Here is a 14785-nt window from a genome sequence, read left to right on the forward strand (position 1 = left end):
TGTACAAGATATACAAACAAACAGGTACACCGACTACAACACGACCTGGACTGGAGTCTTTTATTTTCATGCCACTTTTTGAAGTATTAGATTTAGAATATAACATTTACTGACAGCTTTTCAAATGAACATGCAGTCAATTTAATGGAAATGAAAATTTTGTTTTGTTTTTCTGTTTCTGTAAAAACATGCTGACTGCAGCTGCTCACGTGTGAAGCTTTGCTGCGTTTCCTCTCAGTGTGTTTGTAATCGTGTCGAGCTTCGGACTGCTGGTTGGAGTCGCTTTGTCCTCTGGCTCAGTGGGACCACATGTCTCACTGTTAAGATAAGTTATTATACAAGTTTGACAAAGCAAACAATCAGTGGATTCGTGGAGAAAATAATCAGCAGATGAATCATCAGCTGCAGTCAAATTGAGCTGCAGCTTCACCAACAGGAAAATCAGTGAGCTGATCTGAGGTCAGACACAACAGGACAACAGGGGACACTTTACTGCAATACTTTTGCTTTGACTGACTTCATTATCCTGATGATACTTATATACTTGGCTTGCTGCAGAGTATTTTTACAGTGCAGCATGAGCCTCTCGTGGTTCTGTTTTCCGGTTTTATTTATCCTCCTTTGCAGACTTGTTATTTACTTGTTATTGAAGCGCACCGTCTGTCTTCTGTGTGCTTGTTTTACTGGACTTTACATCTCTTTATTGTCATCACATGATCACTGTGTATCATTACAGTGTGGGCAGTATAAGCAGACGAAATGATCGCACGCTCGCCTCCGCGGACACAAAGAGTTGGCCAAACTCTGATCACGCTGTGAAACGGGACGCTGATTAGATATGAACTGAGATTCTGTTGCCGCTCTGACTTCTTCTCACCTCAGATGTTTTCAGAAACATATTTTAGTGCTCCGTTAAGCTGTGATACGAGATCGTTTGTTACTAGCAGCTCTCCGTACTGTTTCCTGTTTCAGAACAGACGACCCAGAACCCAGCCCCTCCAAACCTGCAGTGCGTCCCTCACCTGAGCTCAGGTAGTCCGGTTTTATGAAACCACCATCTTTGAAGCTGTGAAATTCTTCTTTTATGCTCAGTCAGTTTTTGATGACTAAACGGTGACGGTGATTGTCTCGGGTCAAAGGGTTTTTATGACTAAACGCTGATTCTGACGACGTGTTGGTGACCGGTAACTGTTTGTTAATTGGTGACTGTATTGTGGACTGGTTCTCAGTGTCCACGGTTCTGTTCAGACCAGTTCCCAGACTGGGTGTCTCTCCGTTTTTCCACCCGCCTTATCAGCCATGAGTCAACACTGTTCAGCAAACCAAGGACTGCAAATATTCACTATAGACTTACATCAAAATCAATATGTGGGTGCAGTCGGCCCCCACCTCCGCCACCTGTTTCTCCTTCCTCCCTCCCTCCTGCTCTCCCTCCTCAGACAGGAGGTGCTGATGGAATCAAAGCAGCATCAGTGTCACCTTTGAAGTCGAGATGGGGAGATGAAAGGAGTCCTGACCTCCCCTCCCTCCCTCTCTTTATATTTACTTCGTATTCACTCTCCTCTTCCCTCATCACACTTACGATTTTCCTCTCAGACAGGATATCATCACCATTTCTCATCCCAAAATAAGAGTCCCCGCCCCTCATCAGACAGAGGTGGAAAATGACAAGGATGCTTTTAAATTCTAAATATTTTTGGGAGTGTTCAGGACGTGGTTAATTCACATAAAGAGCGAGGAAACAGCCTGCTTCTGTTGTAAAGTGAGTGTTCATGGTTCTGATCTGTTTGATTTATTTGGTTATTTGATGCTGTAAGACGGCGCTGAAACGTCATGATTGACGGCTGAGCGCTGCCCCTGATCCTAACCTCGATACCACGGCTGCACAGATTCTGGCTCCAAATGACATCACCGGAACAAGATGGCAGCACTCACGTCGGGCCTATTTGACTTTTGCTCAGTGGGAGGAAGTGGAGACATGTCGGCCATCTTTATGTATGACAGTGATCTAATCCTACAAAATTCAATATATCTCAGTGACTGCTATTGCATTAAAAAGTCTTCTGTTGCTGACTTTGACTAAAATGATCGTTTGCTGATCGTTACGATTGGGTTGATTGGGAATCGGATTTTGTCAGATTTGATGGAGCTTCTGCAGCAGCTTGTATTCAAGGCTGAGCTGTTCCATTACATCTGACGACTCTTTCCTGACCTGCACTGAGGAAGACTCTCCTCCAGTGCAGATGAAGATGTCCGTCCTGTCTGTCTGTTAATAGTATAATTTTCATTTTTTTCTGCCTCGTTGACAAACCAGATTAGCACCAGGATGCCGAACTCTGAGCAGACCGGGCTCACAGCTCTGACGGTGTGTGTGTGTGTGTGTTCTGTGAGCGAGTGTGTTAGTGCTGGTTCATGTGTAGGCGGGACCCGTGTGGGTTGCTGGGCAGCATCTCATTGGGCGCCGGCAGGTGTGTTTTCTGAGTGGCGGCTCTCTAATGAGCACCCGTGGGAATCGGACTACAGACCTGTGCTCTAACACGGCCGCAGGCAGAAAGGCCTCCATCTCCCATCATGCCCCCTCACACCTCATCCAGCTGGGGCTCATGCTGCATTCAAGGCTTCTGGGAGAGACGGTTAAAGCCAGTTTCCTCTGAGTAAAACACCTCTCAACTCATTGTGCAGGCTATAAATACTGCAGTGATACTGCCTGGCCCAGCTTCAGGATCATAAATATAAAAGAATCTACATTTCAGCTCACATTTGGATGGCAAGTACTGCAGGAAACCTGTTTTTAATTGTCTCTCAAGTTTAGCTGGTCTTTCAGCTGGTACTGTACATACTACAGAAAAGACCATTTAATTTTTAGGACACACTAACAAACATTCATGCTTAGCCTCTGCATGGTAAATACCACAGCGTTCTCTGTTTCAGTTTGTGGATAAGAAATCCTACAGCGCACTTGGCTTTCAAAATTACAGTTCAGATCAGATTTTAGTAAATACAGAAAACCACTCAGTCAGTCCATAACTGTCATACTAAATTAGCTGCAATCAAATGCCAAATCCTTTGTCGTGATTAGCTTCAACAATGAGGAAAAGAGGATGAGGAACAAATGAGGACAATGAGGTATTGTCTTGGTTTTATGTCTCGTCACTTCCTGTTTTATTTTGGAAAGTAACTCTCCTCTCGTTTCAGGTCACTTGTCTCATGTCTCATGTCTCCAGTCTGATTGTCTTCCCAATCACCCGATTGTTTCCACCTGGTCCCCATTATCCTCATGTGTTCAAATAGTCTGCGTTTCCCTTGTCTTGTGCCAGTGTGTTTCGTCTGTCTGTGATCACGCCAGCTCTCGTTCAAGCCACAGCTATAGTCTTTGTATGTACCTTGTGCCATGTTATATTCTTGCCTCTGTTCCAGAGTGATTTTTTGTTGTAGATTTCATAGATTAGGATTTAGCCATAGAGTAGTGTCAGGTTAGGTTTTTTCTTCCTCCGATGGAGTGATTTTTAGTTCCTTTTCTGTTTGTTTTCATAGATAGTGCTGCTTAGTGATTTTTTCTTATGGTAGTTTTTTTCCTTCCTGTGTTATTTCATTCCACCTGTTGGAGAAATTTTCTGTTATAGTAGAAAACTGTAGATTTCTTAGTCTAGTCATAGCTATTGCCTAGTTAATTTCATAGCCTCTCGTTTTTTGTCGCTCTGTGTGAGGTTTATTAGGGCTGAGTTTGGTAAATAAATTCAGTCCTCTAACTCCATCTCTGCATCTGAATCCTGCGTGAGCCCGACCCTGACAATCGGATGCAAGTTGAGTCAAGTAGCACAAGAATGTGCAGGCATTTACTTTAATTAATCTCTTTATTGCAAATATGTGAACAGATTATAAACATGGGGTCGCTGTGGCCTCAAGGATCTGGACTGAAGGATGCAACACCTGCTAATGGTATCAGTTGCAAGCTGGTTATCAAATATGTTGAAATCATGTGAAGGTTTGTACAACCTGTAACCTCAGACGCAGCAGTCTGACATCATCCCAGCATTTGAATGTCCTTCCCTGACATGTGTCACATCAGAGGAAAATGGCCGCCACGTGAATGTGACATCCTGGAATCGTTCATCCCTCATGAGGTGAACATAGCATTAGCCTGGTGATGAGAATTCTGGGAGATGAAGTCCTCCTCATGTTTGTGGTTGTCAGTGTGTCTGCTGGTGAACACCAGTAAAAGTTCAAATTCAGCTGAATGATGCCCCCCCACACACACACACTCAGGCCACATCACATCAGTGTGTCATGCTGTCAGTGCATGTCAACCCCTGACAGGATTACACTTGTTGATTTGTTGATAGTATCACACATACACACACACACACACACACACACCCTGTCACTTTGTCACCTGATGCCTCAATCTACCCCACAGAGAGCTGTCAGTCATCCTGACAGCCATATTGTTAGCAGCGGCCAAGAACAAAATGGCTTCCAGAGATGTGTGTGTGTGTGTGTGTTCACTCTTCATCTGCTTCTCACTGCAGCATCAAACTGTGTTAAAGGTAAGCATTCTGTGATCCAAATGTGTAACTCAAAGCGTGGCCCCGCCCACAGCCAAATCTCAGGTCATTGAATGCATGTTTGTAGTTAAGCACACTTGGCCAACACTTACAAATCCTTTAGTCCTCTATATTCATTGACTGCTTGTGTTTCAGAAACTTTTACCATTTGTACGATTATCACGTCTCACGAAGAGGAAGCAACTGATTCGTCGGTTGCGCCAAAAAGGCTCAAAAACAGATTGTGAGAAAACGAAAGTTTAGCAAGTGAAACCCCTTAAAAGAGGCTGAAAGTTTAGCAGCAGAATGATTTCATGGCAGAGGGAACAACAATGACGTCACGAGTGAAGAGGATCGCTCTGTGGATGACATTTTCTCACGCCATGGTTACTGACGTGCAGTGAACGCAGCTCAATCCAAGATGAGTGTGGAGCGAGGGCTCAGTTAATTTCATCTGGTGCCATTAAGTACATGAATGGACTAAAGCATTTCTGTGAAGGTGAAGCATAAAATCAGAGAAAAGAGAGAAAATCAGTGTGCTTTATTAAAAAGGACACAGTTGTAAGTGGGATCAAGGATGCAAGGATTCAAAATGTCTGGAGAGCCCTCAGTCGCTGAGCGTTCAGCTCTCGCCGCTGGTCAGTTACCGTTCATCAATAATGCATTTGAAGGAACCTGAGAATGAAAGCTTTTTGTCTCGTTGGCTCACACAGAAAGATACGAGCGACAGTAACGAGCGACAGCGTGGCGGAGCTGAACAGCTCTGCTCTGTTTTCCTGTTCCTGTGCGCCTCGGGGTGAACTTTCAGGTAGATTCTCTTCCACAAACTTCATAATGTGTTTCCTCAAGATGGCTTCTGTCACTGCGGGCCAGCGATCGAGTGCCCTTAAAGGGAAAACATGTGCAGCTGTGCCGTCTCAGGTGCCCTTCAAGTGGAAAATGTATCACAAATTTGTGAGTGTTGGTGCTGCACCGCATGCAGCTGGTGCCCTTTTTCATATTGTTTTTATTTGTCGCCGCCAATCCTGAATCCACCTGAGCTTTCTGTGTCTCTGAAGAAATGAAACGTGATAATGGTGTGAGCTCGACGTAGCTAGCAACAGACTGCTAGCAAACTGCAGCTAACGTCCGTACTGTTGGCTGCTCGTGTTTAATAAGCTGAATAAAAACGCTCCAGCGGTAACTTCAGTGTGAATAAAATCTCTTAACACACCTTGAGATGCTGTGCTGATGATGATGAGGTGTGTTCCAGAAAACCACCTGAAGTTCACTGATTATGTGGCAACGGAGACAAGAGAACAGTAATTTGCATTTGAGCGTGAATCTCTAAAACATGGGAGGGCAGTAGAAACTCACGCCACCACCACATTTATGGAAAACTTTCTTGGTGCAGATTTTTGGAGCTGACGTTGACTTTGCTCAGTGTGGATTCAGACCCGCCGGCGGCCTAAAGTGACTCAGACTACTCCTCCAGGCAGGACTGAAACCTTCTCATCCTGAAGGCCCAAAGGAAGCCACTGGAAGGCAACCTCCCCCACCTCGGATGGATGGATGCAGGAGAACGGTGGATGAGGCCTTCTTGAATAATTATAAATACTAATTCATGGTAATCATCCCTCTGTTGGTTGCTGACCTCACTGTTACCATGGAGACCACAACACACAAACAAGATAACAGTGGATGTTCCTGTGTGTGTGTGTGTGTGTTTAATTCCATTTGAGACGAGCACAACGGTTCTGTAGCTGGCAGCACATTAATGTGTGTATTGCATTAATGAGAAAGGATGATCACGCACACACACACACACAACCACATACACACTCTTGAGCATTTAGGGGGCCATTTACTGTGTGCGTGTGTTTGTGTGTGTCTGTCTGTGTGTGTGTGTGTGAGTGCGTGAGTGTGTGCGTGCGTGTGTGTCTGTCTGTGTGTGTGTGTGTGTGTGAGTGCGTGAGTGTGTGCGTGCGTGTGTGTGTGTCTGTCTATCTGTCTGTGTGCGTGTGTCTGTCTGTCTGTGTGTGTCTGTCTGTGTGTGTGCATGTGCTTCATTTGGGGGCGGAGCTGGCAGATTGATTGGCAGTATTTTCCAGTGGGTGCTATGGTAACAGATGTTCAGGAGAGACCGGGCGAGTGCGTTTACAGAAAGCCGTTTTCAGGCTGTCTGTTCTGTTGCTGCGTTCACACCACGCTGCTGTTTGTCACAGCTTGTTAAAGAATTCTCTGCAGAGGACAGCAGTTTGACGATGTGGACAAGTGATCACTTTGCGTAACCACTCGTCTCACATGACAGGACAACCCACAGCGGAAACTGAAAGGTGATGACTTTGTCCTTCAGTACAGTATGCACTTACATTCCACATACGTACACATAGCAAGTACAAGTACATCAGGCTTTAGAGCCTTATGGAGATCCTGCTCCGTGCTCGTTAGCGTGCGTCTGGTGCTCGCCGTCTGTTTCCTTTGCTAACAGGATAATCAACAGCATCTGTTCGAGAGGGGTCAAAGGTCACCTGGCAGCCTGGAGGTCAACCCTCATGTTTACACCTGTCTGTGTTTCAGTACACGGTGACTGCCGCCCCGCCCGCTGTCACCTCGCTGTCTATCGTCTGATTGGCCGACCCGCCTCATCTCTCCACACAGCAATTAATGCTAATTTGCATAAATAAAAGGAGCCTTGAAACACGGACCCCCCAGCTGCCACAGAGCGACCACCGTCGCCATGGTTACTGTGAGATAAACAGAAGGTGACAGTCGCACCGAGCTGCTTTATTTCAAGTTAGTTTATTAAAGGACAATTGTGGTGTTTTTGCACAGCAAGCAGAATAAATCAAAACCAAAAACCAGACAAATGCTACCATTTGCAAGCTGTGAAGTAGGATTTTGAATATGTTTAAAAAATAATGAAGTTCTGCATATTAATTAGGTCATTTACTTGTATTATGTTCAGTTGCATATTATGAAAATGAGACGCATCAGCTGCTGAAATCCTACGGCAGCATACTGTGGTGGTATAAACCTCTAAACTACATTAAAGATGAGTAACAATAACAGGATAATGTAATAATAATAATAATAATAATAATAATCATGACAATATGAATGACTTTGAGCATCTCATCATGTGCGGCAGCTCACTGTCACAAACAGGAAGAGGAAACACACTGTGAATCACGACTCCAGTGAGTTAATTATAAAACAAAATGCTCCTCCCACATGGCCGAGGCCATGGAAGTGTGTCTGCTGGTCATAACAGAGTCACAGAGCGTAGTATTCCAGCACACAGTCTGTCCAAGCCCAGCACACACACACACACACGCACACACACACACACACACACACACACAGACCTGAAGTGTGCTGTTGTGACCAAGCAGGAGAAGACTGAAGTGATTTAGTGCTTTGTTACCCTCATGTTTAGTTGTGAGTTTTCATGCTACACTTCTGCCAGTTAAAGATTCACTAAAGAATATGAGTTGATAAACAGAAAATAATGACGAGAAACCACCCAACCAGCCAGAATCCATCCTGTCGGCTCCTCTCCTCATCCTTTCTTCCTCCTCCTTTTGTGCTGCAGGTCACCCAGCTAACGGGGTAATTAGCTGAATAAAGTGCTCTGCGGAGGAAATGTCAGGCTCGCTGGCTGCCGTCCGACTTCCTGGGCGGGAGGTTAAAGGTTGACGACAGGTTTACTGAACCTTTTCCCTCTCACCTTTATCTAAATGTCACCCAGGAGCCATTAGCGTGGGCCCCGCATGGGGACGCGTCATGTGGCGGGCTGACGGCGAGACGTCCTTCCTGCCGCCGATGGACCCTGCGACTTTGGAGACGCCCGTGAACGCCGCGCGCAAAACGTACGGCGTTTAGTGGAATAGCAAGAGGAGTCCTCACAAGTAGAGAGCACGTGCCGCGGCTAGCTGGTTAGCATGCTGACGTCACCACTGCACTGCACATGTGGGCAGCCAAGTGTGCTCAGAGTGAATCCACAGCCAATTTCCATCTTGTTTTATACATGCAAATTTGAGTTGATTTTTATTATTCTTTTCAAACAGGCCCGTAAACCACACAATCCAGGATCTAAACTGTTCAGAATGAGAAAATACTATTTTAAAAGCCCATGAATGCACTGTTGTAACAGCTTCTTCTCCTGGAGTCCCTGAAGCAGGCGTGCAGCACTCGATCCAACATATTAAGTTCAATCAACACCCCACTGCTGCCCATAACATCACATTCACTTCAGCTACACGGGAAAGAATAACGCTGATTGCTGCAGCTCATAGTTTACTGTTTTATTACAGTGTGACTCATTAGGAGCCTCTTCAACCATTTCTGCACCACAAATGTTGTTTGGTTCGTTTATATCATACGGCAGATTATTCCATTGAGTAACTGTGCTGCACACGTCTGGCTGCGTGAAAACACATACAAAGAACGAGAACAGGGTGATACGTGTTTGATTCAATACAGGCGAGCGAATTTACATTTGAATAGCAGCTTTCCACACACAGAGAGGCGGGTCAGTGTGTGAAACATCAACACGCCACATGGCCGAAAGTATGCGGACGCTCAAACCATACTCTCATGTGTGTATCTGCAGGGCACGTCCCCAGCTCGGTGACTGACCTCGATGGTCTTTTGAATTCGGTACATTCGGTATTCTGCTTGTATCACGTTTATTTGCTTCATTGTTCAGGGCTGCCAGCTTTTCAAATTAGCTTTGTTAGTTTTGAGTGAAATTTGAGTGAGAATCTGAGGACTAATACCTAATAGCTAATAGGAAATAGCTGTGAAAAGTAATGAAATGAAATGAAAAACACTCATGTTAGCCGAGTGCTCGACACTGGACTGGACAAAAGACAGGCAGGCAGACAGACAGGCAGGCAGGCAGGCAGACAGACAGACAGACAGGCAGACAGATGGACGGACGGACGGACGGACGGACAGACAGGCAGGCAGACAAACAGATTAAAAAACAGAGCCAGTACCTCAGATTCCACCACAGCTACGACAGACTGTACAGTATTATCAACTTCCAGCAGAGATTCATTATTTATGCTCTGCATTTCACACACACACAGAGTTTACAAAATAGATTAACCTCTAGAGGTTATATTTGTGTGTAAACAACGTGTCACTATGTCTCACAAATATTTTGTTAATTGACACGGCTTTAGTCTTTGTCATTTCATATATTTTTTATTTGCACGTTCACACTGTAGCTACACTGTGATGTTCCCAACGCTCACTTCTTCTGTGGTTTCCTGTTACTGTTTGTTGCTACAACACGCTGATTTCCCCTCAGGGATCAATAAAGTTTCATCTGATCTTATCGATAGATGTTTACTGTCGGTGTCTAATTAATTTGGCTCGTTAGCAGCAGGTAGCCTCTGCAGATTACAGATTACAGTCTATTCATCAAAGCAGGACAAGACAAGCTCGCTGAATGTAAAGCAGCTTCCAGCAGGGGGGAAACAGGCTGCTGGGCTCAGCGGTCCTTCTTCTTCCCGACTCTCCTCTGACCTTCAGACTGCTGGTCCTGGACTCCGGGTCAGCTCACCTGGGAAGACCCCAGCATTTTGGGGAAATCGTCCGGTTTCAGTGCACAGGTGGGTTCAGGGAGTTTAGCTTATCTTTGACAGAAACTGCTGCCCGAGCTTCATCTAAACAGGAACATCTGTCTCAAAAACTCTGGAGGTGCCAGAACAGGCCTTTCACAGCATCTCACCGAAACCAAATCCTTTAGATAGATGGACAAATAGATACTTTATTCATATCCAAGGGAAATTAACCATAACAACCACAGTAACCACAGGATAGAAAGTAATCTGATGCGACAAAAAGAACAAAAGGACAAGAACAAACAAAAGGCAAAAAGCAGAAAAGCAGAAACCACACACGGGACTCCTGGAAAGGCTGCCAGTCGCGGCAGCGCCGGAAGTGTGATTTTAAACGGATTATTTTCCCAAAAGTATGTGAACAGCCCTGTCCACATACTTCAGGTTACTTTTAGTCTGAGTCTGTTTTTACTGGTTGGAACTTGTTGGTTCTAACAAGAGGAAATCTTAATTGTACAGCACACACCAGTAGTTTCACAACCTTTTCATAGTGGGAAAAAGTGATTTTACCTTCTCTGACAGTTTTATTTAAAGAGGATTTCAGCGCCAGAAGAGGAAAGGAATACAATGTTTTTTAAGAGAGGAAATAAGGAAAAAACACTGGGAAACACTTTGTATTTAACTTTGCATTAACAGTTTGTGTTTGTCCTGTTTCAACGCGTGTGGCAGAACTTAGGTGGCCTACAGAGAGTCTGACCTGCAAAACCTTGAGAACCCTATTGGCTGACAGGAATGAAGATATTAAACACTTCTGCAAAGTTCTGGATTACGTTCAATGACAACTTTCACGTCCAACACTGACTTTTGGATTTGGGTGTCCACATATTTATGGCCATGGAGAGGAGCGCTAACGTGTCTTGAGGACAAGTTGAAGCGAGGTCACATGGGTCCTGGAGGGTAATTTTAAATAATCGTTCCTTCAAATGAGTCATTTGTGTGCTGAAATTACAAATGATTCCTGGAATTCCTCACTTGGGACTTTTATTTTTTCCCTTACTTTTATATATTGGACCATTGAATTACTTTGTTCATTCCCTCGCATTAATAATTCAATAATTCTGTTCAATAATTAATATTGTTATCAGCGTCTTTCCATTTGTCGTTGCCCCCTTGACACCTCCACTTTGGACCACTTGGATTAATACAGTTAAACTTTGTTGAAACTCTGATTGGATGTTTCTGACAGAAATCTCTCTGGGACTCACAGTCAACTTCTCTCCTGAAGTACAGTCTTATGCTGTTTTAATCAATGAAGCAGAACCAGTTTTTTATAACATAGTTTCTCTGTGTTTCATGATTAGTGGTGACTGGCCGTAGAAGATGATAATAATTTTTGTTTTTAACCCTCTGAAGTCATGTATAATTGTCAGTTGTTGACTATTTTTCATTCTAATTTTATATTTCAACTTAGAATTTTTTTATCTTGCCATTTTGGAATCATTTTTGATCAGCACAACCTCACAAGTGTGATTTACTGTTATTTTTTTCATTTTGACATACTGTATTGACACACTGGACCTAAAATCACACAAAACTCTAAAATCCGACTGGGGAAAATGCGCTGAAGTGCGCTGAATGAAGTGCGCTCAATGCGCTGGTGTTTACTGCGTCTTCTTGAATAAAATGCGCGCCCCAAACGCGCACCAAACGTGATGGCAATGGTCATGAAAAAAACAGTGCGTATATTTTTTATCATAACTCGGGTTTTACTTGACATATTAACAAAATCTAAAAACTGGTATATAGTTTGAAGTGCCCACTTTCGACACAAAAAAAACTGGGATTCAGCGAGGCTGCGTCTTGCAGCTACGTCGTCTTAAAGTGGTCTTGTGATAAGGACGCGCCGGCGCGTCTGTCAACTCCTGAGGGTTAATATCACAATAACTAGGCTAATTTCCTTAATTTCAGACAACCACTAACACAAGAAGAAACAAAGAATCAGGAGATACTTGGTCTCTCGTTTTACATTCATTTCTATCTAACAGGCCTGGGGCTTTATTATTTCTACTCAACATTATTACAGTGGCACTCTCATTGTGCGAGCTAAAATTACACTGAATTCAAAATGTTGCAGTATTATCAACAAAATGCTTGCACTTTGGCTTTCACTGTGTTATATTATTGTAGAATACTGTGTTATTCAACAAATGCTAACAAAGTCACGTAAGTGTATTTTGATGTTGTAGTTCATCAGTGCGGAGCCAGTTCTAGCTGAGCTGTACCGTCCATACGCAGTACAGCTTAGATTACCCTACGTCTGACTGAATCTCCACAGCTTCTCCATGTCGCATAGCTATAGCGATCACAGTTCGCTAACGAACTATGTTTCACCTTCTCCTGTGACGGGTGATAACGTTCCTCCATGGGAGTCTGCCGTGTTGATGCTTGCTTCAGTTCACTCACATCTCATTTGTTTACATTACACTACATGTATACAGTGTTACAGAGCAGTTATAATAATCTGAAGAAATGTAAAAACTACAACAACATCAATGTGAAATAACAACAAAATAATGCAGAGAGCAAAGGGAACTTTCAGCTCTGTGAACCAACTTCTTCCAACTTAACTACGATTATGAATGTGAGTGCAGCAGAGCTGAGCTGCAGAGGACGGGCCAGGAATATTGATAAGGATATTACAGCTGATCAGTCAGGGTCCACACAGGCCGGAGGGTTAATTACCGAGTGGGATGCTGGGAAACAAAGTCGACCACAGCGGTTCAAACTCCTCTGGAGACAAACCTGCTGCGGCATGTCTTCAGGAAGATGATGAGGAGAACAAATGGAGGGACCAGACAGAGACCAAACGGTATTGACAGCACTGTTGGCTGCTTTGTTTCAACTCACTGCTGGTGCCAGACCGGTGCAGTTTGTTAACACAGAGGTGATTGGAGTGTTGGTTGGATCATTCATTTAAAATAAAATCAAATTTACTGTACTGTCAGGGGCACACACAGTGATGTCCTTGTGATGGACTTAAAGAGCCCAGTTCACTTGTGAATGATCTTTTTGGTAATTTAATTAATTAATTAATAATTTCTTCATTGTTTTTGCACCACCGTGACTCCATATCCACATGTATGTATCTATATGTATCCACATAGTGGACATGTTCATGGTGGTGAAGTAAATTTTAGTCCATTTTTTGCATGGAATTCAAATTTAGTGACAGCAGTAAGTCACCATCCTACTTTCTTTAACACTCTTCTATATAAATTGCTCCACGAAAGAAACCAGGTTTATCAGAAATGAGTCAATTTATCTTTTAAATAAACTGTACAAACTTATTATCCCGTTAGCAAAAGAGCTAAAGAGCCTCTCATTTACAGTGAGCGAGCTTGTTAGCTTAGGCTATAGGAAAGAGGGTGATTAAAAATAAAGTTGACGAATATGTTATTTTAGCTGGCATGATCATCAAGTCAAAAAATATAGTTTTAAGGCTTATTTTACTTTGTCATCACAGTACATAATCCTAAATGAATATGTTGTAATTAAATTTCCACAGTGCAGTTGTGGGTGGGAGCAGGCTGATGTAGGCGAACGCCCACTTCATGTAGCCTGTTGTTATGTACTTTACTGCATGCCATTTCCCGGTATGATTTGAAATACAGATATGCTGAGAAATATTCCTACTGTACATATCTGAAACGTTTCTTCCAGCAGACATGATCAAACTCTGAAACCATCCTTTATAAAAATCAAGCTCTTGCACAGCTCTTTGATTTCATCAAGATAAAAGCAAAGACCAAATGCTAATTGCAATACAAAACAACAAAAGATAATCTTTTCTGTGCCAATCAGGCGCATAAAGAAAGAACTGTGACAAATTGTGCACCAGAAAGTTAACATGGCAGATGAAAATGTTCTTTTAACCACAAGAACGTTGACTCCAGAATGCAAACAAGCTCTCTAACCTCAAACTTTGCAAAAATGATTGTGCTAATAAGCCCATGACTTGTATTCAGGTGTGCAAAAGCAAGATGCTTAAGGATGATAATTCAGGAGTCCTGCATGACTGCATCTGCAACATATTTTGACCAGGAATGTAGTGGTAAGTAAAGGGTGTGTGAATCCTGGCACTTGAGCCGCAGCTATGCTCATCAAACCTCCCATTTCTGTGATCCTGATGTCTCTGTAATTAAGCAAAAGTACAAATTGCTATTTACAGAGACCTTGATTAGCTTGGCAGCAAAGTAGCTACAGTAAATATTGCTGTGAAATGTCAAGCAACAGAGAAAATAAATCCTTTACACACTGTTTATATCTTTATAATATCCTGGATAGTTAAAGAAATATACCCCTAGTCAGTAAATACAGACTGTATACATACTGTAATCTAATATGTCAAACAGCTCACAGTGTAGCTAACAATGGCTAACTTTAGCCCAGAGGCTGATCTGTCGCTGACTAACAGCAACTGGCTGTTTAGACCCTACCAGATGTATACATTGATTAATTTCTTCAGCTTGATGATTGTAAAGTCAAAAAATATTCAAGCCACTAGAGTACACCACTGCCGTATTTTAAGAAATGTTTATCAAATGTATTTACTGAATTTCCCATGAGTCTTTGAAATTGCAGTGAAATTGCAGTGTTGGGTACAGTCACTTGAGCTCAGTTTTCAGGCAG

This window comes from Scatophagus argus, chromosome 12 (genome assembly GCF_020382885.2).
Source record: "Scatophagus argus isolate fScaArg1 chromosome 12, fScaArg1.pri, whole genome shotgun sequence".
NCBI classification, from domain to species: Eukaryota; Metazoa; Chordata; class Actinopteri; family Scatophagidae; genus Scatophagus; species Scatophagus argus.